Source organism: Chrysoperla carnea, chromosome 1 (genome assembly GCF_905475395.1).
Source record: "Chrysoperla carnea chromosome 1, inChrCarn1.1, whole genome shotgun sequence".
Taxonomy (NCBI): Eukaryota; Metazoa; Arthropoda; class Insecta; order Neuroptera; family Chrysopidae; genus Chrysoperla; species Chrysoperla carnea.
Genome location: NC_058337.1, coordinates 59026999 through 59050380, shown reverse-complemented (window position 1 = coordinate 59050380; position 23382 = coordinate 59026999). Strand labels below are relative to the sequence as shown.

Genomic DNA, 23382 nt, shown 5'->3' with positions numbered 1-23382 from the left:
TTATGAACACCTACACCAAAATTTTTTTCGTAGCATCAATATTTTTAAGCGTTACAAACTTGGAACTAAACTTAGTATACCTTCATATATATTACATATAAATATGGTATAAAAATACAATTTTGATGTTAAAAGCCAAGTTGAAACTGATTCATAAAAGTAATGTGTTTTTCGTTTTTCGAAAACGACATCGTAGCATACCTCACACGATCTATATTGAAAGGAAAACAAACATTTTAAACACATTTATGACAAACTATGATGATGGTATTCACTTTACCAAATACTGAAGTCTATAAATTTAGAACTATCAGATAAACTCTTAAATTGATTAAAAACGATTTAAAAGTATGTAATATATTTTTATTGCCAAAACTTTTATATTATGAATCCATACTTTGAAGACATACAACTATTTTGTATACATCAAGCTACATCGTATTTGATTTTATATAAAAAAACTGGTTTGGAGACCTTACAACTTCTGTATACAAACTAACTTGTGAATAAATGTTGGGAAATTGTTGTAATCTCAAATAATTTGCAAAATTGACCGAATTGATAAAGCCTATAGTATACAGTTAATTGTAGAAAGCTATACAGGTAGGCAGACAGACAGACAGACGAACAAGCACATAGCGGTCAAACTTATAACACACCTTTTTTGGTTCGGGAGGTTGAACACTGGCTGCTTTGACCACTTTTATTACCTTTAACTTTTGTGATGAACAAAATTTCCTATATGTTCAAAATTTATAGGCCTTGAAAATATTAAAATAATATACATTTATATTATTTTTTTCCCATAATTTCATTTTTGATTAGATATTTAAAATATTAACATCAAAATCCTAAAAACTCAATTGTATAAATTAACAGATGCTGTAGGATTTCGGAGTCTAAAAGCCTTTTTGAACAATTTTATATTTAACTTGAACTTACAAGTACAGTTTAAAACATCCTCAACGTCATCGAACACTAAACCTCCATAAATCCAGAATGCAATGCATGTAGAGGCTGGAAAAAATAAACATTCAATTTCAGTAAAATAATATCGTTTGAATCAATAATGTAATAATAGTTTTATGTGTTATAGAAGCTTAAATATTTGGAAAACATACTAAAAACTAAATAATATGGAATCTAGAAAAAGAAAGGCTATTAAATAAACATAAAAATATAGATTTATAGTATCATCGTTATTTTTTATTTATAAGATCATTTATAATCTACAGGAGTTTTCATTTCATTGACGAAAAATTGTATAGTGTGGTGATATTTTTAAAATATACATCACTACAAAGTATTTGTGATATCATTGTATATAAATAATCTACTTAGTTCTGTTTTATAACTAAATATGACTAAATGTTTCTGTATAGAGGTATTTCTTCTTTGATTTCAATTAAACATTTTCCATTCTCTTACGTATGAATTTTGGTATTATTTTCGCAAAAAAATGTATTTGATGATCATCTTTGAAAGGCTAAGACTGTGAAAGAACTTTTGTAAAAAAAAAACAACTCGAAAGTGGTTTGATCTGCCCTTAATCTTTAACAATGTACACATCTGTTTCGAACTTAAAAATGTTACAAGATTTAGAAAACTTTCGGAGAGAAGAAGACAAAGTTATAATTATACAATTAGTTGATATTTCAATTATTTGTTAGTTTTGAGACTTGTTATTTTTTACATATTACACAAGCACAAAAAAGTGATACATAATACTACACTTCTTGCTTCAATGAATGTATATCGTAAAATAATAAAATATATAATTCATTGAAAAAAGTGAAAGGGCTAGGCTGAAAAAGTGTAACTTTTTTGTCGCCAAGAATTTTTTTTTTTCAATTAACAAAATGAAATGGAAAAACTAGCCGGTTGGAAACAGAGATAATCTACGCCCAGAGCTAAGTGTTTCGCCACTTAGCTTTGGAGATGTAGAATTTATGAAATACTTACAAATTTTGCCAAAATTGATGAACCTTAAATGATGACCAAGCAAAAGTTCAAATCAATGGCAAGCCATGCTTCCCCTTTAATATTACAACACTACTCAAAAACAAACTTACTTCGCGCAAAACTAAATTAATGACGATATACAAGTTTAAAAGGAAAATAATTAGCTAAATGGTGGTGTTCGAGTAAACGAGAAGGATTTTATTCGAACCAACAGAGAAATCCTCGAAGTCTTGCTGAATTAATTTATTGTGAAGTTTATTGATTCACAATGACTTAGCTGGTTTGGACATGAACAGAGAATGAACGAATGAAGGATGCCAAAGAAAGTAATGTATGCCAAAGTATACACCAAAAGAAAAGATATAGATCAAGCCACAGATGGTTTGATCGTCTAGAGTGGCATTGTGGAGGAGGCCAAGGCTCACTTCGGTTGCCGATGTGTTTTCACTTTAGTCTTACATATCGCTACAAGTTAGAAAATATTTTATACTAAGAACTTTTTTGTTTTGTACCAACAAACCTTCAATTAATTTGTTTTTGAAACAATAATAGTTTCAATTCCAGAAAATTGTTTTCTAACGGATTGCAGGTCCGATACAATTTTCTAACATGCATCTATTATTTTAAACACGTTCTATACCCTCGGCATGAATATCTAATTATGAACATGATTTTGCTATTTCCAAAGGTTTATTATTTAGTATCAAAAACTAGTAAACGGAAGGATCAGCAAGAAATTGGAATAAAATGTAATTTTATATGTATGTTTGTATGTACATATATGCATGTACACTTATTTTATAGTCGTAGAGACATTTAATGGTTTTTCAATACATGATGTCTGGCTTGTAGCCAATTCAACTTTATAAAAAATACATATTACAGTACATTCTGTGTGTGTGGTGTGTGGTGCTATATGCTAAGTATATTTTTTGTTATAAATAATGTACTTATTTATATACGTGATAAGAACATTATTATTTTTTTATAAATAAACTAAAAGTTCCAGAAATATTCAAGGTAAAAGGATTATTCCATCACAATATTTCTCGATTTCCCACTATTCATCTTATATAATAAAAATTTACCACTTTGCATGAAACAACACATTATTCTTTTTGCTGATGACAAAGACATTATCTTGATGAATCAGAATTTTCTCTTTTAGCGACTATAGATACTGCCACTGTCAAACACCGAGGGTTGGCTTAAACATAGAAGATATCTTAAATTTCGAACTTAGGTGCGGTTACTATCCTAGTTCTTTCAACACAGGAAACCATGGGCTAATGAAGTTATTAACGCGATCTAATTTTTGAAATTTTACATTGGTAAGGCGGCGACAACATATTGATGCTATCACGTCGTGTTTCCCTAGGAATATTTATTCATTCAGCCTAAATCATTTCGTATCAAAGGTGGTATTAAAAAATGTATATTATGCATATACTTAATCGAGAGGTGCCATGAAAATCTTTATCTCAAAAAGAGAGCTCTAAGAGCTTAGCTTAGAACAGCAAGTCCACGTACCTTATGAAGATCTCCTTGCAAAGAGGCTTATATGGCATACTTATACATATACGTGTAGTGCAGTGTTTATTTGTGAAATTCCATCCGCAATTCCTAAGCGCCATCATAACACATGAGTGCCACTACTACGTATGGAGCTCGGCTAAGTTATTCATTACACTAAATTATCTCTTGAACGTAGGCCTATCACAATATACACGCTAACAATATACAAGTTCATCAACATAAAGAACAGCCTTTAAAAAATATTTACGTGAAGTATAACTTAATTTTAAAAACTTTGTTGATGAATTTTTGCGTGATTTCATGCAAAACCATATAAATATGAAAACAGGCTGTTTCAGACAGTTGGGGAGTTAACATGAAATAAAAACTATCAAGGTAGGCAAGAAATGTTTTTAAAGTAATTTATGGTTAATATAGTAGAATAGGATAGCTAGGTTAGTAATCCAGAAATTGAGTTTTCAATATGATCAGAAGATCCCGAAAATTTGGTTATTCATTATTTAATATCTGGAAGCATGGCAAGAGATATTGAAGTAATTCAAAATAATTTAGGAGGAGAAGAAAACTTACATGCCAATAAGCATGTTTTTAAATAAATTGTCAGGTATAGATACAGAATTAACATAACAGATCTCTTGATCTGCAAGGATAAGATTTTTCAAAAACTAAACCTAATAAATCAATTCTTAAGACCAATCAGTCATCCGCATTTAAAGGAAAATTTACGTCACATGGATGTGTCAAATATATAAAAATAAAAGCTTATAGTTGAAAATACAATATTAGGGTTCGTCGGTATAAATATACAAATAATAGACTCAGTATTTTTTAAACTTTCAGTATACAATATTTTAATATTGGATATACATTTTATTATTTAGGTATTAGTCTTTTTTTTATATCAATATTCAATTTAAAATTTGTTGCGTTCAATTTAGATTTTCGATAAATTCCTTCTCATTGAAATTATAAATAAATCAACAGCGCACGTGAATATTGTAATTTATTTAAATCGTGAATATTATAATAATTAAAGTCAATGTTTTGAAAAAAGAACTTATGGTGTTTAATACACATATAATATTAAGGTATCGAAATGTATTACAATATAATCCGTTCACACGACATTTGAACGTATGAGTCGGTTAAATTTTAAACGCATGAAGAAATTAAGTAGCTCTAGTGCAGCTGATAGCATGCAAAATATGTATATAAGTTAAATCTTTTGCATCATCTAGTGCTCTTTTGAATAATTTTTCAATTATTTATTATCTAAAACTTATAAATTAATTTTTTAACTATCACAATTTATATACTAATTTATATATAATATATTTATAAGTGAAATTTACAAAATTTAAAAAACTCCCGATAAATGCGATTTATTCCTTGTAAACCGATTTATGGAAACTATAAAATGTTCTCAATCAAGGCGGTTCGAACGTTTAGGGGCTACGATGCAAGTGATAAACACACAGACGCGCAGATACACACTATAAACTTATAGTACTCCTTCTTAAATCATTATCAAAGTAATGGCCAAGGACATCAGATGAAATGAAAAGGATACTTAGAGAGCTATCATTTTTTGGGACAAATTTTTTGAAATATTTTAATTGAAATTGAAATGTTTGAGTTAAGTTTGTTCTTTTGAATTATTGTTTTGAATTACCCAATTATTTTACCATTTCACTTTTCAAAATTGATTGAGCCAGGTTTATTTGACCATTCATTTCCAGAGTAATTATTTGTATGTTAAAATTATACATCATGCCCTTTCCAAAGTGAATCGAGTTTGAAGATCATCGCCAAGTTTTAGTTTTTTCGGGCACGGAAACCTAAGATCGCACTTGAAAAATAGCTAAGAACACTTTCTGTTAAATTACCTTTCAAATGAAACCAAAATATTAAAATTCATCCGTTTAGGCGCTACTACGCCACAGACAGACATACACACACACATAGCGGTCAAACTTATAACACCCCTTTTTTAATTCGGGGGTTAAAAATGAATCTACTTTGCTTTTAAAAAATTTTTCTGTAAGTCTGTGAATACTAGATTTTATTACTTTTAATTCGATGGGTAACATCCTTACAGAAACGTGAAAAAAGTTTCAAACTAAAATGAAATTGAATGAAACTTCTTTCTACGACTTTTTTCAAAAGAGCAGCGTTTTCAAAAGAGATGAAAACGGCATATTTCAGCTATCGGTCCGAAAAAACTCGGCATGGAATTTGTTGAGCAGTATGATCACTTGATAACATTGATAATTATTAAATAATTCAGCAAAACCATGTATGTATTTAAAAACAAAAGTTCTTAAGTTCGGCATGTTCCAGGAGGTAGGCAAGCTCATCGAATCAGTATTTTTGCCGGACAAAATATTTTATTGTTTACTAATTATTAATGTTCAATCAAGTGGGCATCAACAAGTTTCAGGTTAACCATTACCAAATTGGTAATGTCATCTTGTAGAAGCAAAAAAAAAAATAAATAAATAAGTAAATAAACGAACGAAACTCGGTTGCCGCAGATATTTAAATTTTATCTTAAATAATGTTTGCATACATGTAGGTAATTGCACTTTTAATAAAAACAGTAAAATATGAATTATTATTATTTGTAAAACAAGACAATTAAAACTATTCATTTTTTTAAGTGATGTTTTCATTGCAATGTAATTTATAATGTTCATTTAATGTAATTATATTGTCTGTATTCTTTCCGGCTTTGTATATATTATGAGTTTACAATCCGCAATGTAATTAGGCGGAATATTAGTTTGAAAACAATTCATCATGTAAAATTGATAAATTTACATAAACATACGTTGCAATTTTTTCGCCAGAAATTTGCATAAAATATAGGTATGGTTATAGTCCGTACGCTCATAATCAAGGAAAAATTACATACTCTTCTTGTATGCCTTTTTAAGAATTTAATTGTGTTTTTCCAAGACCCAATTTTTGACGCTTAATCAGTTGCAAACTGTCTACCAATTTTTTACATACCGTGTTCTCAAAATCTATAAAAATATTCAACAGACAAAAACCATCATAAAAAAATCGATTTCCATAAGTTTGAACTCAAATTTTCCTAATGAATCCTTAAAAACTGAGAAAAAAAAATCATGAAAATTTGGCAGCGATATGGGCTGAAAATTTCAAACAGCTGTGTATCAACTTTTAATGTTCCGAATTCGATAATTTTTCGTAGAGATGCAGCTGTTTCAAATTTTGGTAAATTTTTCAGTTTTTTTAAATTTTTTCGAAGACTTTTGATGACTATATTAGAAAATATGAAGACTAAGTAATTTATTTGTATCCATCATTACCGGTCAGCGAGGAAAATTAGAACTTGAAGTTAGTTTACAATTTTTGAGGAATTCATTCTGTTTGGTAAAAATTATTTTAAAAAATAAGCAATTTACTAAAAAAAAATTCCACCCAGGCTTTTTTAATGCTATACCTGTTTCAATTTCTCGACTGTGCTTTTTAAAATAAATTGTGTCTAAATAATTTCTACGTATTTATAACGCGTATAAATACCGTGATTTGTGGCTGTTTTTGTTTCCATTACTGGGAATATCATTTGGCCATGAAACAACCGGTATCTTAAACTACGATAAATGGCTTAAAGTAGGGTTTCTACAGACTACAATTGTTGAGTTAGATGAATACTGAAAAACACTGACAAAAGAACTGTTAAATTGTATGAATGAACTGTCTAACAAAAAACAAGCCACTTCTTTAATGGCTTAGAGTCAATCCATAGACCACTACTGTTTTTTTAAGATTTTAGCCCGCGACTTTTTTATTAACTGCTTGACGTCATGAGTGATTTTTCCTATAAGTGTAATTTTGGATCTATGAAAAATATTATATTGAACAAAGCATAATTTTATGCCTGCAATATGAAGCTTTCTCTCGTTAGCTACATATAGTTTTAAGAAGATAATTCATTTTCGTAAAACGAAAGAAAACGTATTATATAGAGTTTTTTTGCAAACTTCTGCAATCTTTTCTAATTGAATGTGTTTTTTTATAAGCAGTTTTTGCACGTCTGGTCTGTAAGATTTTTAAATTTCATAATAATAAACATTTGTTTCACAAAGTATAAAGTACTCACTTATTTGAAAAAATTGAACCAGGTTTGAGAAGCTTATATATAGTACTTATAAATATCATATCACATTGAATTGGAATTTAAAAATAGTCATAGGATGTCTGATACATTTTGAATAATTTATTTAAATTTAAGCTGCCATTTGAATACGAAAAAATGAACGACAGCTTTCATTGATGATCTTGCGTTGATTGATCTTATAGTTTAATTTATAAAGCCTATCGATGCATTGAAGAGTGTTAGAAAGTAACAAGCCATCTTTTATATTCTCCATAGAATATTTATTAAAAATTATTATTAATTATTATAAGATGTTTTCAAGTGTTCCATAAATTTGTTAAATAAAAAGAATTTTCACACTAGACAAGAAAACCATATATGACTGATTTGTTTAATAATTTTTATGTGTACTTCGAAAGAATTTGGCTCCAATCTTAACCGACCATTTTATAATATGTGAAATCATAATTGGTTCTTCTGAAATTTTAATGTAATATTCGTTTATTCTTAAATTATACATTTTAAAGATCCACTTTTAAGTATTGCTTTAAAAATTTTGGGTTATTTGTTTTTTATAATTTTTAACTATGATGAATCGAACGGTGATTAATTATAAATCACCGATTTGAGGTCAAAAAATCTAGGCAAATTTGGCAAAATATTATAAAGTTCGATAAATATCGTGCTTTAACCGTTGCTTATTAAAATTTTCAAAAAGCATACCAAAGCTATTCATCTGTTCACACATCATCAAGAACTTGCTCATTCAATAAATTTTCCAGTTTTCTGACACCAGGTTAAATAAATGTTATTAATTTTATACATAGGTACCTATCCAGACACTTACCCTGCAGGTTTGCTCACTCGTTCAAGTACATGATTACAAATAATAAATACATAACATACATGTAGGTAGAAACGTTCGTTTTTCGTACGATTAAAATAAACATCAGTCTAATTGAGTTTAGACATACAAAGAGCAATTATATCTTTTACACTTTACACGAAATAAATTGTAAATTTTCTCTTTTGAACAATATTCTCTCGTTCGTGTATATTCATTTGCGTAAATTTTATTTTATACACGGTGAAATTTTTATAATAATATAATTAAATATCAATATTGTACGGCGAAATTATTGGTGGGTTTATCAGATTAACTCTTGCAAAATATCTTTAAATGGAAATACAGGAAAAGATATTTATGTTCCAAATCGGTAACACAATTGCAGAACAAATGGTAAAACAATAGCGGAATTTTCAATAAATCTTTGTTTGTTGAGGAAAAAATATATTTGTAATTTATATTTAAGAATAATTTGTTATAAATGGATAAACCTGATCAAAGTGGCATTTTAGTTATTGCTATGTAGTTGCCCTGGTTCCCAATTATTGGTGAACTGGTGTTCGAGTTTTGGGGTCCGTCACGTGTGAGGGTGTTAAATGTGGAAATTTGTATGGGACACCCAATCTCCCAGAGGTCCTTTGAGGCTGGTTGACTAGCAAGCTTTGTTGTTGACAAACCTGGGTTCATGCAGGCTGAACGAGTTAGACACGAGTCCAAACGACGTCGATTAAATGTTCAAACTTGGGTACGGTACTATCCGTTTAATCCACATATGGTTCAATTTATCTGAGTCTGACTTTACTTATTGACAGTTGTTAGTTAAATTTTAGAAACTTAAATGTCAAATACATATGTGTACGATGAACATGGAATTTATCGTTTGTATAATTCGACGTCGATTTGGATGAATGTCCAATCTGTTCCTGTGTTGGCGAAACTTTTAGGTGCGTTCGTATTAGTGGAATAATTACAATTAAATTTTCACTATATTGGATAAAATTGTAGGTTATGTTTACCTGTAAAATGTTGAGTGTTCAATTTGTTGAAGTTAACACTTGTCGAAACCCTTCATATAATTGGAGTTTTAATTTAATATCCTCCAATTCCTGGATGACAAACTCCTAATTGAAACCCACGTGTTGGACGTATCTTCCACAGGTAATTTCGTATTTTGAATAATAAAAAGACGAATTTGTTTAATGATAATTTATTTGTTCTAGGTTTTTATCCAGAAGTACAAAATCGAAATACAATTGATTGAAAACAATTTAAAATGCTACTCGATTGAAACAATTTGAATAATTCTACTCGATTGAAACAGTTTTAGTAATAATTTTATATGTGTCTTCACTACGAAGTTCAGATAATAATTAATTAAAAAGGTGAGATCGTTGTTTTTTTGTTTTAGGATGTAGGTGGGATTTTGGAGGCAAAATTGTCACCAACCAGTTGAAAAAAAACATAACTATTATGTTTGTATGAAATTATGTTATGCAGTGACTATGATGAAATTTCCCTATAAATAAGGGTGAATATACTAATTATTTTTAGGGTATATTATATTATATTATATTATTATGATATATTATATTATTATTTTAGGGTACTTTTAGCAGATTCACTACATAACATTATCAATTCTACCAAAATGAATTTTCATAGCAACCAAACTTTCAAGTAGGTAACAAAATTGTAGCTTAACTCAATGTAATGTTACTGGAAAGGTTTTAATGTTAAATCATCTTTTTTTAGTATAAGGCGCTAAAATTAATACAAAATTTTACGTCTGTTCCTTTGACCCCCACTTAAAAAAAAAAGATCAAACCAAAAACAACAACATCTTTCACATGGTGTCCGAAATTTTACGTAGTTGATGTTCAAAGAAGTATAGATTAATTTAAATATTCTCAAGTTATATGGAAAATACTAGCGCAAATTTTTATAATGTATTTGACCTCTTGGAGAGCAAAATTTAAGTAGAAGTTTGAATAAAAATATTTTCTTGGAAATTTTAAATAAAACAAGTGAAAACAAAAAATTGACTTCAGTTAATTGAGAAATTGAATTGAGTTACTTGAGATATTGAATTGAGTTAATTGTTGAAATACTACGTATCCTAGATAGCCACGCATACTGTCACACACACATAGCTGATATTCCCATATAAAACGTACTATATAATTTGCGCCCTCAAGGGTAAACACTGATGTTACGAAACAATGTTTCAAAAAAAGTTGTTTACTTTTTTAAAAGGAATAGTTTTTACATTAAAACTTTTCTTCTATCTCTAACGGTTTACAAAATGGAGCCTACAGACCCAAGACCCGATTGACCTATGTTGGTCATTTTTTACATCTTAAGCACGCTTAAAAAATTTTAGCTTGAAATCTACTTTCGTTTTTGAGTAATCGTGCTTACAGACGGACAGACAGGCAACCGAAAATGGACTAATTATGTGATTTTATGAATACCTATACCAAAATTTTGATCATAGCATGAATATTTTTAATCGTTACAAATGTGGGACTTAACTTAGTATACCTTTATATGTTCACATACACAAAATACTCTTGTGATATTACCTCAACTCTTAGTTCAAGTGTTTGAATTTACTATTGAAAAAATTTTAAAAAGCGCATTTTTAAATTTTAAGACAAATAACGTTTTTTACAAAATTACAAAATGGAAACTTCAAAACTACTGACCAGTGTTTTAATCGGATAAAATTCTTTGTCCAATAATGATATGTAATAATTTCTCTCCGTGTATATATTTCATTTGCGTGAATTTTATTTGATACAAAAGCTTATGCTTGCCTTGTACTTATTATTATTATACTCATCTTTTGTACAATACTGCCTGACTATGGTGCAGTGCATTGTCTTATGTATTTATTTTAAACATTTAACAGACAAGTACATCAAATTTTCACTTTAATATGAAATAATGCATCCTAAAACCAACTATAACTACACAAGATGACGGTTGTAAAAGAAGATTCTCTGCAATATGTTACAATTTCTGTCTAGACTATTATTTATGTATAAATACACATAGATAGAATAGATAGATAGATAGATACCTTTACATTACAACAAGTGTGCATGAATATGATGTGCATGTGCATGTGCATGCTGGTAAGTAACAGCACGCTTTTCCACGTTTGTTTATTTGTATGCTTACTTTTTTACTACATACAGACACTATAAGGCAGCCATGTATAATATTATTTATTTAATATATAATTATTTTATATAGTAAAAAAATCTAGCTTTATTATTAACTAAATTTTTATGTAACAGAAAAAAAATTTTGTACGCTACTAAACGAAAAAAAGTGAATCATATTAAAAATAAGAAATACTGACGATGTATTATACTGGTTTGAATATAAACATACTATATATAAACATACTATAATTGCTTCCGTGTTGTAGGGCAAAAGTGTAGAATATAAGTATGAAACTACGAGCCTCGAAGGGAACGAAAAAGTTGACTACTGAATCAAAATGATTCCATTTGTCTTACATAACTTAATCATTTCTTGCGAATGGATGGTACGCGAATTCAACTTCTCTTTGGGAAACACACCTGACCAATACCAAGCAAAAACCCTTATAATAGATTTTCATGGAAAAAGAATCGAGAGATATTTGAAACTGGGGAAAAAGCCATTGACGAAAGTGAGTGTTCTGCATACGGAGGTTATGAAAAAGAGGAATCTCGAATGCTCATTCTCTACTCTTTTTTTCAAATAACTCCACAAGTTGGAATGGATTCGGTTATCCTTAAATTTGTTAAAGCCGTAGAATTTCTTCTTTGAATTAAAAGAAGTACAATAGATCTCAAATCACATAATATAATGTTAATTGTAACGATTTTTAAACTAACTGAAGATGGTTAGTTAATTTTTATGGTGATGGGGACCGATATTTTCATAATTATGTACCGCTTTCTTGTGTTCGTAAAAACAATGCGTATTAATGATTCATATGAACACTTTCAAAATTTCATATAAGACCATTAATTTTTTATCAAACAAAATTACTGGATTGACGTAAATGCGTCTAATGTTCGTGTGCTTATGGCAAGTAAATATTTCCTGAGTCAACTATCTCAATAAAATAAGTAATTGACTACATAACATTCAATTATAGGAAGTAAACATTTTTTTTATCAAGAAAAAGTTTAATTTTTACAATTATTAGCTTATTTTTTCTTACAAGGAATATCGGCAAGTAATATATAATCGCTTCAAATAACATATATCGCTGAATCCTTTAAAAAAGTGGATTTTTACATAATCTCCCTGTATCAAGTAGAATCATTGTGGCCACCGTATTGATTTGAGAAATTTTTTGGAAGTATCTTCTATCAAACTTTGGAAGTTCTGAAATTTTTAAAAATACTACAAATTTTCAGTTGAATTAAAAAATTAAACTAGAATCATTCCTAGTTACAAAACTCAATCGTATTAATGAAATCATATATTGCAAATTTCTGCGTAAGATAATTCTTAACACTTAGCACTCAGCTTATATATTACTTACCATTTATATATTTTCAATTACAAAGTTATTCCAAGGGTAATAGACGTATGTTGCATTGTTATTATAAAGGCATGGATTAAATTACTTTACTCAATTGTTAATTACTATTGGCATTCGAATATATATTATTATATCCATCTACTGTATTATACCAGTTGATTTATAAAAGTTTTTCACATATCCGTTGTAAAACCCCAAAATAATTTCAATAAATGAAAACATAAAGTTCGCCATTGCCATTAATATGAAGTCGATACCACTTCGATTGAGATCCCAACGAAAGCGATACCATATTTTTAACCGGCTTCAAAAAAAAGGAGGAGGTTATCAATTCGACTGTATTCTTTTATGTGTGTTGCCTCAGAACTTTCGACTGAGCTAAACGATTTTGATGATTCTTGAGGGATGGTGCTTCTTGTGTGGTTTCATTTCATTTTGGTTCAGTTCTAACAACGGAATCCATGAGAAAACCATAAAAGTCTTAAATCTACATTAAGTTTGCACGACAAGGGAACGAATAACTCAAAATCCAGCCATCCGATTTCCATGATTCTTTTTTTAGTTTTTTTAGTGACAAACTAGTAAGTGTACTTCAGATTCACTAAAAATGCCAAATTACAAAAAAAAAACTTTAAATTAAAAAAAAAAACTTTTCCAAAACAAATTACTGTGCACTATATTAGAAAGGGAAAAAAATATCGATAATATATTGTAGCTAAAATTATGGTTATTTTTGGAGTCGGTGTCAGCCAAGCTATTGTAGCAAACAGTTCTGTCAGAGTTGTTTCCTTGGCTGACACCGACTTCAAAAATAACAATAATTTTAACTGCATTATACTTATTATCGTTATTTTTTTACTTTTTAGTGCATATTAATTTGTTTTGGGAAAGTTTTTCTTTTGAAGTCGTTTTTCTTTTTGTTAAAAGTTTTTTTTTTTGTTCGCAGGATATCACACAGACACACACTTTCTCCAAATTGGTGCCTATACCTGACCATAAAACCTCAAAATAGAAATATTTAAGTGGGTATTTAGGTACTAAGCAAAATACACCATGTATACATATTGCCCGTTTATATGCTAATGTTATAATTTCAATTGATCAGATAATTAATTACCTGTATCCATCGAATAGTATCAAATGTCGTCGTCAGTACAATAATATTGTTCCAACGTGTTATGTTGCTACGAGCACGTACATATATAATATCTACCGGTAGCATAACTATTCAAAGCGCCTATAGTCATTGGATAAAATTATATTCTAATAAAACTGGGTTATAACAAGCAAAAGGTTGCAGATTTTTTAACACGCTTTTATTTGCTTCATCTGTATGTTGTTATGAATCTTTCAACGTAATTTCCCCGAACACTTAGACGTTCAATTATCTGCAAAATTTGTATTCCTGTCAATGATTGATATCAATATAATAATTTAATAACTTTATCCTAGTATCCCGACCAGGATCACCAAGATATTATTAATAATGGTAATTATTAATACATTAAATATTTTTAATTTGAAATATTAATACAACTCTAATGATGATGGCCTCCGCCCTTAATGTGGAAGGTCGATAGGTCAAAGTTCAAATTAATAGATTTGTTTTAAATTATATTTTGTAACCCAAAGAGTACGCAATCTTATATTATGCGCGACTAAAAGTAAGAAAATAAATTATATTTTATCGATGGTCCTGAAGAGGTCTATATACTAACAAAATGCAACAAACTTTTGATTACATCTGAAATAAATATTAACAAATATTAAAAAATTACAAAGTTTTACAATTTAAACTTTTTATACCATGCATTGATATATGAAATATATCAATGTGTACTAAGTTTAATCCCAAGTTTGTAACGCTTAAACATATTGACGCTACGAACAAAATTTTGGTAAAGGTGTTCTTAAAATCACCTAATTAGTACATTTTCGATTGTCCACCTGTCGGTTTTTTAATAACTCGAAATCGAAATAAGATATCAAAATAAAATTTTTATAGCTTGCCCAGGCCGTAAAAAGCTAGGCGGAGTTCGTAAATAAGCAACATAAGTCAATTATGTCTTGGGTCCGTATCTTATAAACCGTAAGAAATAGAACAAACGGTTAAATAAAAAAAAACTTACCCGCGGGGGCGCAAATTTTATAGTATGTATTATATGGAAATAGTAGTATTGTGAGTATGGCATGTGTGTATGTGTTGCTATCTAATGGTGCTTGTCTTTCGTTGCTTACATGACGTAAAAAAACAAACGATTGCGTAATCAACACTGTCTATACTTAGTATTTCAACAATTAACTCCGTCAATTGTCTGTTTTCACTTGTTAATTACACCTTTATCGAAATATACTAATTTATTAGCACTATTTAAATATTAAAATGTATTTTGACGTATAACATTCTTTTTTGTTACCACTATACAATTTAAATACTTGATTATGAACTATAATCATTATATATTTGATAGAATGATTATATTTTTTCTTTAAAGGCTCTAATTTAATTTGTTAAAAAAGCCGCATTGAATTTTTATTATTGTTTGTTAATTTAAAAAAATATTTTAAATATAATTTGAATTTTGACATACAGGTACATCTGTTTTCGCAAACCTGTTTTTCTTTTCTGATCTTTTTGATGGTAGAAAATTTTATGATTTTCATCAAACCAACTCATCAATATTTTACATATTGACAATGTATCAATCTTTCTACACAGTTGATCAAAGATATTGTTAATAGTGCAAGATTGACAAAATATAGTAATTCTATGAATGTAATTGGTGAAGCATGTGAAAGAAACGATTCTTAGTGGCTTAAACTCAAATCACCGTTAAAATTAACTTTGTCAAACCCTGAATGCCGCAACCTTGTAGTATTATCTACCTTGAAGCCCTGAATGCCGTACCTTGTAGAAAGTTGAAAAAATACTTTGAAAGTAGGTGAATAAAAATGATGAAGTCAATGATTACCCTTTATTTCATTTAAAAAACAATTTAATATTTTACATAACATAGAATAATGTTCTTGAAGAATTTCCATATTGAGAGAGTGATTATGATGATTTTCCAACATTTATATGTCAGTTAAAACTTCCAATCCCATTCACTTGGGAGTGAATCTAAAACCCTCTTTGATAACATAATATTAAAATATGATATGTAACATATATTGGTTGATAACATCATTGTATATTATAAAAATATTTTCTAATCATAATATTCAAATATAAATAATATGATCATGCATGCGAAACATGTTCCAGCATGTGGAAATTTCATATTTTCCTATGAATAATTTATATTTTCACGTTTATAATATTAATTATATTTTAAGATTTGATTTATTATTTTGGTTTTAAAAAATGTATGTGTTTCCAAAAAACATATTTATGTATAAATTCAATATCTACATGTTAAAACGTGTTAAGCATGATAATCATAATCCGTGGTTTTTTCGTATACAAATTTTATTAGAAATCACGTTTTAATACTTATAAAAAATTATTTCTTTACTCATGTTTATAAATTTACTTCCAAATCTTTGTATTCAGATCGGTAAATATTTTTATATTAAAAAAAAAAATAAATAAATAAATGAACTAACAAATACAAAATTTTCAGCTTTGGGCTCCAAAATTGCTATTGTTAAGAATAGTTTAACTTTAATGTCGCTTATAAATGAAATTAAATTGTTTATCCTACTTCTTCTCATCAACAATGTATCGTTAAAATGACAATTCATCGTCATATTGTAAATGATACAAGTTAAATATTATAAAAGACTTAAAATAGTTATACATATAATAAATAATAATGCTATAATGTCTGTTGAAAGTAAACTTTCTTAATAGTGATATTAAAGTGAATATATTGTTGTATATTGTTGTTATAATAATGTCTTTCATATCACATACCAAGCCAAAGCTATAAGATACTAAAGTTTGCTTGCTTCTTGCTATGTAGTAGAGTATTCACATGATAATCGACTTGCATGTCAAATATGTATGTCTTTTTGATATGTTCACTTATTGAATAAATGATACATATAAAGTCAACTGAACAATACATAAAAGCTACACTATACTGATAAACTTTGATTCAAGAAATTTGAGCAGTTGCAGAACGCCTGACAGGCGTGAAACATAGAAACTATGTTGTACAGAAAATATTCATAAATATGGCATAATGTAAAACCAAACAGAATAATATTGAACATTTATAACATAGTGTGTTATCTAATGTTCCCTATATATTATAAATGTGAAAGTAATGAAGTTTGTTTGTTTGTTTGTTTGTTGTTTGTTACACTTTCACGCAGTTCTCACTTTTTGTGCTGGAAAATCAAAGCTCGGGCTCTCATATAGCTATATCTTTCGAGAAACTGAAGGGTAATAAAAGGTGTATTATCACTAAAGTTCAACACTCGACTCGATTTGATTTTTGGGGAAGTTATTTTATATCCGAAAGTTATTCTCATAATTTTGTCATTAAAAGTTTCTTTCTGTACCTTAACAAATTCTCGTAGCATAATATATTCGTTTTTGTTAAGTTGTTAACTTTCTATTTTTTAGTATACCAAGTTATATTAAGTTTAGTCCCAAGTTTGTGACGCTTAAAAATATTGAAGCTATGAACAAAATTTTAGTATAGGAGTTCATAAAATCACCTAATTAGTCCATTTCCAGGTGTCTGTCTGTCGTCTGTCGTCTGCCCGTCTGTCAACACGATTACTCAAAAACGAAAAGAGATATCAATTTTTTATTAGGTCGAGTTCGTAAATGAGCACCACAGGTCAATAGGATCTTGAGTCCGTGGGACCCATTTTGTAAACCGTTAGAGATAGAACAAAAGTTTAAGTTTAAAAAATGTTCCTTATAAAAAAATAAACAACTTTTGTTTGAAACATTTTTTCGTAAACATCACTGTTTACCCATGAGAGCGCATATTATGGGCAAATGGTAGTATTATATGGGTATATCAGTTGTATGTGTGTGACATGTATGCATGTGTAATGTGACAGAGTAATTTACACTGTCTACATGCTATTTCAAGAACTAAATAAGTCAATTGTTTGTTTTCACTTGTTTTACCTACTGTCAGATGTACAGTTTTTATCTTCCCCAAGCTTATCTCCCCTTAGTCGGTTTTTTTGCTTAAAAAATGGAAGAGATACTTTATTAGTCTGTTGGAATAATATTTTTGAGTTGTTTAACTTTTTTCTGATCATGATTATCTTCGCTTACATACACAATAATAAATTGTTTTACATATACATATTTTAGAATCATAAGTATATCTATGTGGTGGAAATAAGTACTATCGTAGTATGCTTTTGTGTCATTTTATTTGTTACGAACCGTCACCGCACATTACTTAACTACTTCTTAGTATTATTTTGTGTACAGAGTGATTTTCTTAAAAAGTTTCGACTTTTGTTTTACGAAAACGTTGTGAAAAATCACAAAATATGTGTATCGACTCATTTTTAGAAAGAATCAAAATAGAGTATTGGTTTTTTTTTTATGGGAACAATTTTTGACACTTCAAAAATATTGTTAGTATTTCAAGGATAAAAAGTTTCCAGCAAAAATTTAATCAGGTACCCAAAATTGAGGCCCAGGAAAAACTTTTGAAACGTAAGTTGCTTTTTTGCAAAAAAAGAAAAAGAATTTTCTATATAAAACACGTTGCTCCATTTAAGAAAAAAAAGATGGCCAATAGTTAATACTAGACCATGAAAGCGTCTCGTATAAAAAACTTACGTACTATATTTTCGAAAATTAGTCGATATATGTTTTCCTCACTGTCAAGGTGTGCTTATGTTTTTCGCTTTGCAATTTTTTTTATTACTTCGTAACTTCCAAACGGTTTAATGGATTTCAACATTAAAAGTTATTTTATTTGTCTCAAAAACCCAAGGGCTTTCAGGTATTCTATTGAAAAAACAAAACAAAATGGCGGATTTTTGCAGTGAAATAGTAATACGTTAATAACAAAAATTTACAAAACTTCTCGAGTAAGATTTCAAAATAAAGAAAATGAAAAGAGGATTTCAAAAATATATATTAATTATAAGTTTTTAGTGCTGAGAACTAAAAAGTCTACAATAAAATTAAAAAAAATACAAAACCCGATTGTGTTAAATAAAATTTGAAAAGAAAGAAACAAGTCCATTAGTTTACATAGGCACTTTAACAGTCGGGGACCGTTAAAATCTAAACCGACTCAAATCTTTCCAATAATAGACGCTGACTATTAAAGTCGCTATGTAAACTACTGGACCTGTTTCTTTCTTTTCAGATTTTATCTATCACAGTCGGAATTTTTATTATTTAAATTATTTATTTTCTTATTTTATATTATGTTATTGACATATAAGAATGGAAACTTTTAAAAAAACCACGCTGTATATGTTCATTCTTAGCTAGCTTTCTAAGCTATTCCATTCCACCATAGTTAGCTAGAGCAGTTATTCTACTCAACTCTACTCTACCTACATATTATAATATAATGTTGCTAGTTTAGTTTTAGAATTGCATTTCGAAGTAACAACAAAGTAACTAACTACACTTATTTTGTGTTTCTTCTTACATACATTGTGACATTGTAGGTATGTATCCAAAGTCTTAGTCATACCTTCGTTGTTCTTCCTTTGTCTTTAATGTATTTTCTACTTTAAAATTGTATGTGCATACAAAATTATTTTGTATATGTGTGTTTGTTTTTTATTTGATTCTCTTTGTGGAATACTGAAAAAAAAATTATGTTTTATGTCTTTTAGGGCATTTATGCTATAGTCATGTTAAGAAATTTCAAGACCAAATTGAAATCATTACCAATAAGGTATAAAGTTATTCATTTTGTACATCATTCACATCCTCTGTCAAAATGATTTTTTCTCGAGAGCTTCACAAAAGAAAAGTATTCACCCATCCAAACATACATGCACACATTCACACCCAGCCTATAAAACACATTCCCTTACCACTCGTTTTCAATGCGAAGTCGGGTAAAAACGATTATATGGAAAACTATGATAAATATTATTTAAGTCTTGGCTTTCATTATAATATCGAAATGAAGAATTTTTTCTGTCTAATTATTTTATGATCGACCACAGTATTCAAGCAGAACTAATGAATAAACATTGTAACAATCATTTTTTGTCCAATCCTACAGGGTGAGGGGTCTTATTTTTTAAGATACGGTAAAAACCGAAAAAACAATTTAAAAAAAACTCAGACTGCCATAAATAGTCAATATAGGGCCGAATCTTAATATTTACCTAGCGTTAGAGATGGTTAGGGATATCGAAAAAACTTAGATTGAAAGTGGCATTTTTAATTTTTTCATTATTTTTCTCGAAATTATTACATATTTATTGAAATATTTGAATACTATTAAATTATCTACAATATTAAATTATCAATTTGTCCTGGCTCACTAGTATAAAAGCTTATTTCTCAATTTTGTAACTATAGTGTGCTATGGAATGTAAAATCCGGATAAATTGATAATTTAATCGATTTATGTATTCAAATATTACAATAAACTTGAATGACCAAAATGAAGACAAAATTAAAATGCGAATTTTATCATGTTAACTGGTATATGGATATAAAAAAATATTCTAAGCAACTTTTTCTAATAATTTTTTTCGATATCTCTAACCATCTCTGACACTAAACAAAATATTAAGAATTTGACGATTTTTATGATTTCGTTAGGAGTTCATTCAATTATGATTTCGTTTCTATGCAAAATTTCAAATCAATATGCCAATAAATATCGAAAATATGAGGGTGTGTTTATCTTAAATGCGACACAATGTATAATGAGAGTTAAAATTGTTATAAACTTTAAATACAATATAGTATAAAATAATAAGTTCAAGCGACCATTTAATAAAAGACTATAAGTCGATTGTATGCACCTAAATACGTCCATAGTAGGTAGCTACCTACTACCTACTACATACTATCTACCTTCCTTCTACATATTATCAATAATATATAGGAAAGTGTTATATCAAATAGCTTTTAGTTTTAAAGCGAACGAACGCGTTAAAAGCTAGTCTAATAATATAGCTTGCTTCTGTTTTAATATCGAGGTATAAGTAGCATTACATATGTTCATGTTATGTATATTTATATGTATCTATCTATATACACTAATGTTCATATTTAATTAAACTGGTCTGTAAGATTTTATAATAAAAAGATACAACCTTTATACAAAACAAATTCTTAGGGCAGAGGCTGCGTTAGCTAAGCGAATTCCCTCAGAGATTAAAAAAATCACTTTTTCCTTAAGGTATTTCCAGCATGGTATTTGCAGTTTCTATGTTAAAGCAATGGTACAATTTTTTTTTTCGACAGAATTTAACGAAAAATTAAATTTAAGAATTTAATAATGCTTACTATTAATTCCCAAAGTTTCAGAAATTTTGACCGTTTAAAATGGGAAATAATTATGCCAACGTCCCGATTTCGATCAATTTACGTCAAAATTAATATCTCGAAAGTGAAAATTAATTTCTAAATTTTTTTTTTAGAATTTTATTGTATAAACATTTTTTTCTACTTTTTCTTCAATATATAATAATATCATAAAAAATAGTTGGAGAGACCGGACATTTTACATGCTTTAAATGGGACATGACCCTCAAAATCGCGAACTTTGTCTTTAAATATCTCGCGATCTAAACGGTCAAAAATTATGAAATTTTAGGAATTCATAAATAAAGCTATTATAAACCCGAGAAAAAAATTCGGCCAAATCTGTCGAAAAGTGATTTCATGCTGGTACTACCTTAAAATCAAATATTGCATTTTTAATTTTTCAAGAATTTTTATTTCGAAAACTACGCGTCTAATACATTCGAAGGGAATGGAACTTACTGGAAATATTCATTTTTCAATTGAATTTAACTTTATCTAACAATAACCTAGAAAATTAATCTGTAGGCCAGAGCTGTTTGCATAAATGACCTTCATTGACCTTGAAAAGTTTTTCCAAAACCATTTTTCTGTAGATAAAGTATTTTATTCGTAATAAATTGTATGAAGACTGCTTTTGTTAAAACGCATTTTCTCTGAATTTTTTCGATTTTCCAATATATGAAATAAAAATGTAAATGCTTTTTTTAAAGAGAAAAAATATTTTAACGATTTTCTGTCGAATTTTTTAATGAAGTTCCCTTTACAAACTCAATCATTTTTGTCTGTAACAGGTTTTTCTAACTGGTGTATTTTCAGAGATTTGTTGATATATCGAAAATAACGTATTACTTTGTCAATAAAATTGCATCAGCTGAGACATTTGTTATTATTTTAAAATTACGTTGGTTGAGAGAACACTTAGAATGTTTTAACTGGTGCAATTTTAATGACATAGAGTATATCCTATATAAAGAGTATCTCACATATGAATCCAAAACAAAATTTTGTAAAAATTATTAGTTCGCTTAAACAAAACAAATATTATCTTGCCTACTCACCACAGTATAAATGTCCACCATCAGTATAAGACTAAGATTTGGACATTTAAAAATTTTCTTAATTTAAAGTTTAAAGGTTAACTCGACTGTATACGAATTGGGGAACAATGAGTTCTAATTCAGATGTTCCAGACAGGAAAAATCACCTGATCTGTATAATTGATTTAATAATAAATCGGATGTTTGTATTTTGTATATAATGTCGTTATATAACTGAATAAACCAGCATATATGGTACCTTATACACATTTTGATTCACTGGGCTTTTGGTCTCCAGTGAAGTGGAGTCAAAAATTTTTTTAATATTTTTTAATACTTGTACGTAGCGGTGCGCATAACATAACTGGCCACAAATGTCTCTTTGGAGACCTAAAACGAGGAGAATAACTACGACTGGGAATTTATGCAAATTACAACTACCATTCCGGATTCAGCATTAATAACTGAATTGCATTCGAAAAGCTTAATATAAACTTAAAAAGTAATATTCTGGTTGTTAATTGCTACCAAATTAATATTTTAATATTCAAAGTACAGCTTATTATACTATGACTGTACACATATTGTTTATAGCTTTCAACTTGAAAATGAAAGCAATTATTGACATTGATTTAGAATTTTAATGATAGATGATAAATGTATTGGTGGATAATGTACCACTATAGAAATGATGCTCAAAGTGTCGATTTACACGTAAGTGGATAAAGTATATCGAATTTATTTCGTAACCAAAACCATAAAAGAACACACGCTTAGTTCTCGTCGTATTTACGGACTTTTTAACAAATCACTTTTATGAACCATTTTATAGTAAAATATAATTACTTTTATTACGGTCTTACTTGTCTGTTGATATTTTTA

General features: G+C 28.5%; 1 protein-coding gene and 1 long non-coding RNA gene across 3 annotated transcripts in view; both read left to right on the top strand.

Moving 5' to 3' along the window:
- LOC123290416 overlaps nt 1–23382 on the top strand; it is an 873043-nt gene that overhangs the window by 308580 nt on the left and 541081 nt on the right. The window lies entirely within an intron of this gene.
- On the top strand, nt 9033–10103 carry LOC123290423. The gene is made up of 5 exons (XR_006534872.1): nt 9033–9415; nt 9477–9629; nt 9692–9797; nt 9880–9999; nt 10074–10103. It is a non-coding gene; the product is annotated as an uncharacterized LOC123290423 (long non-coding RNA).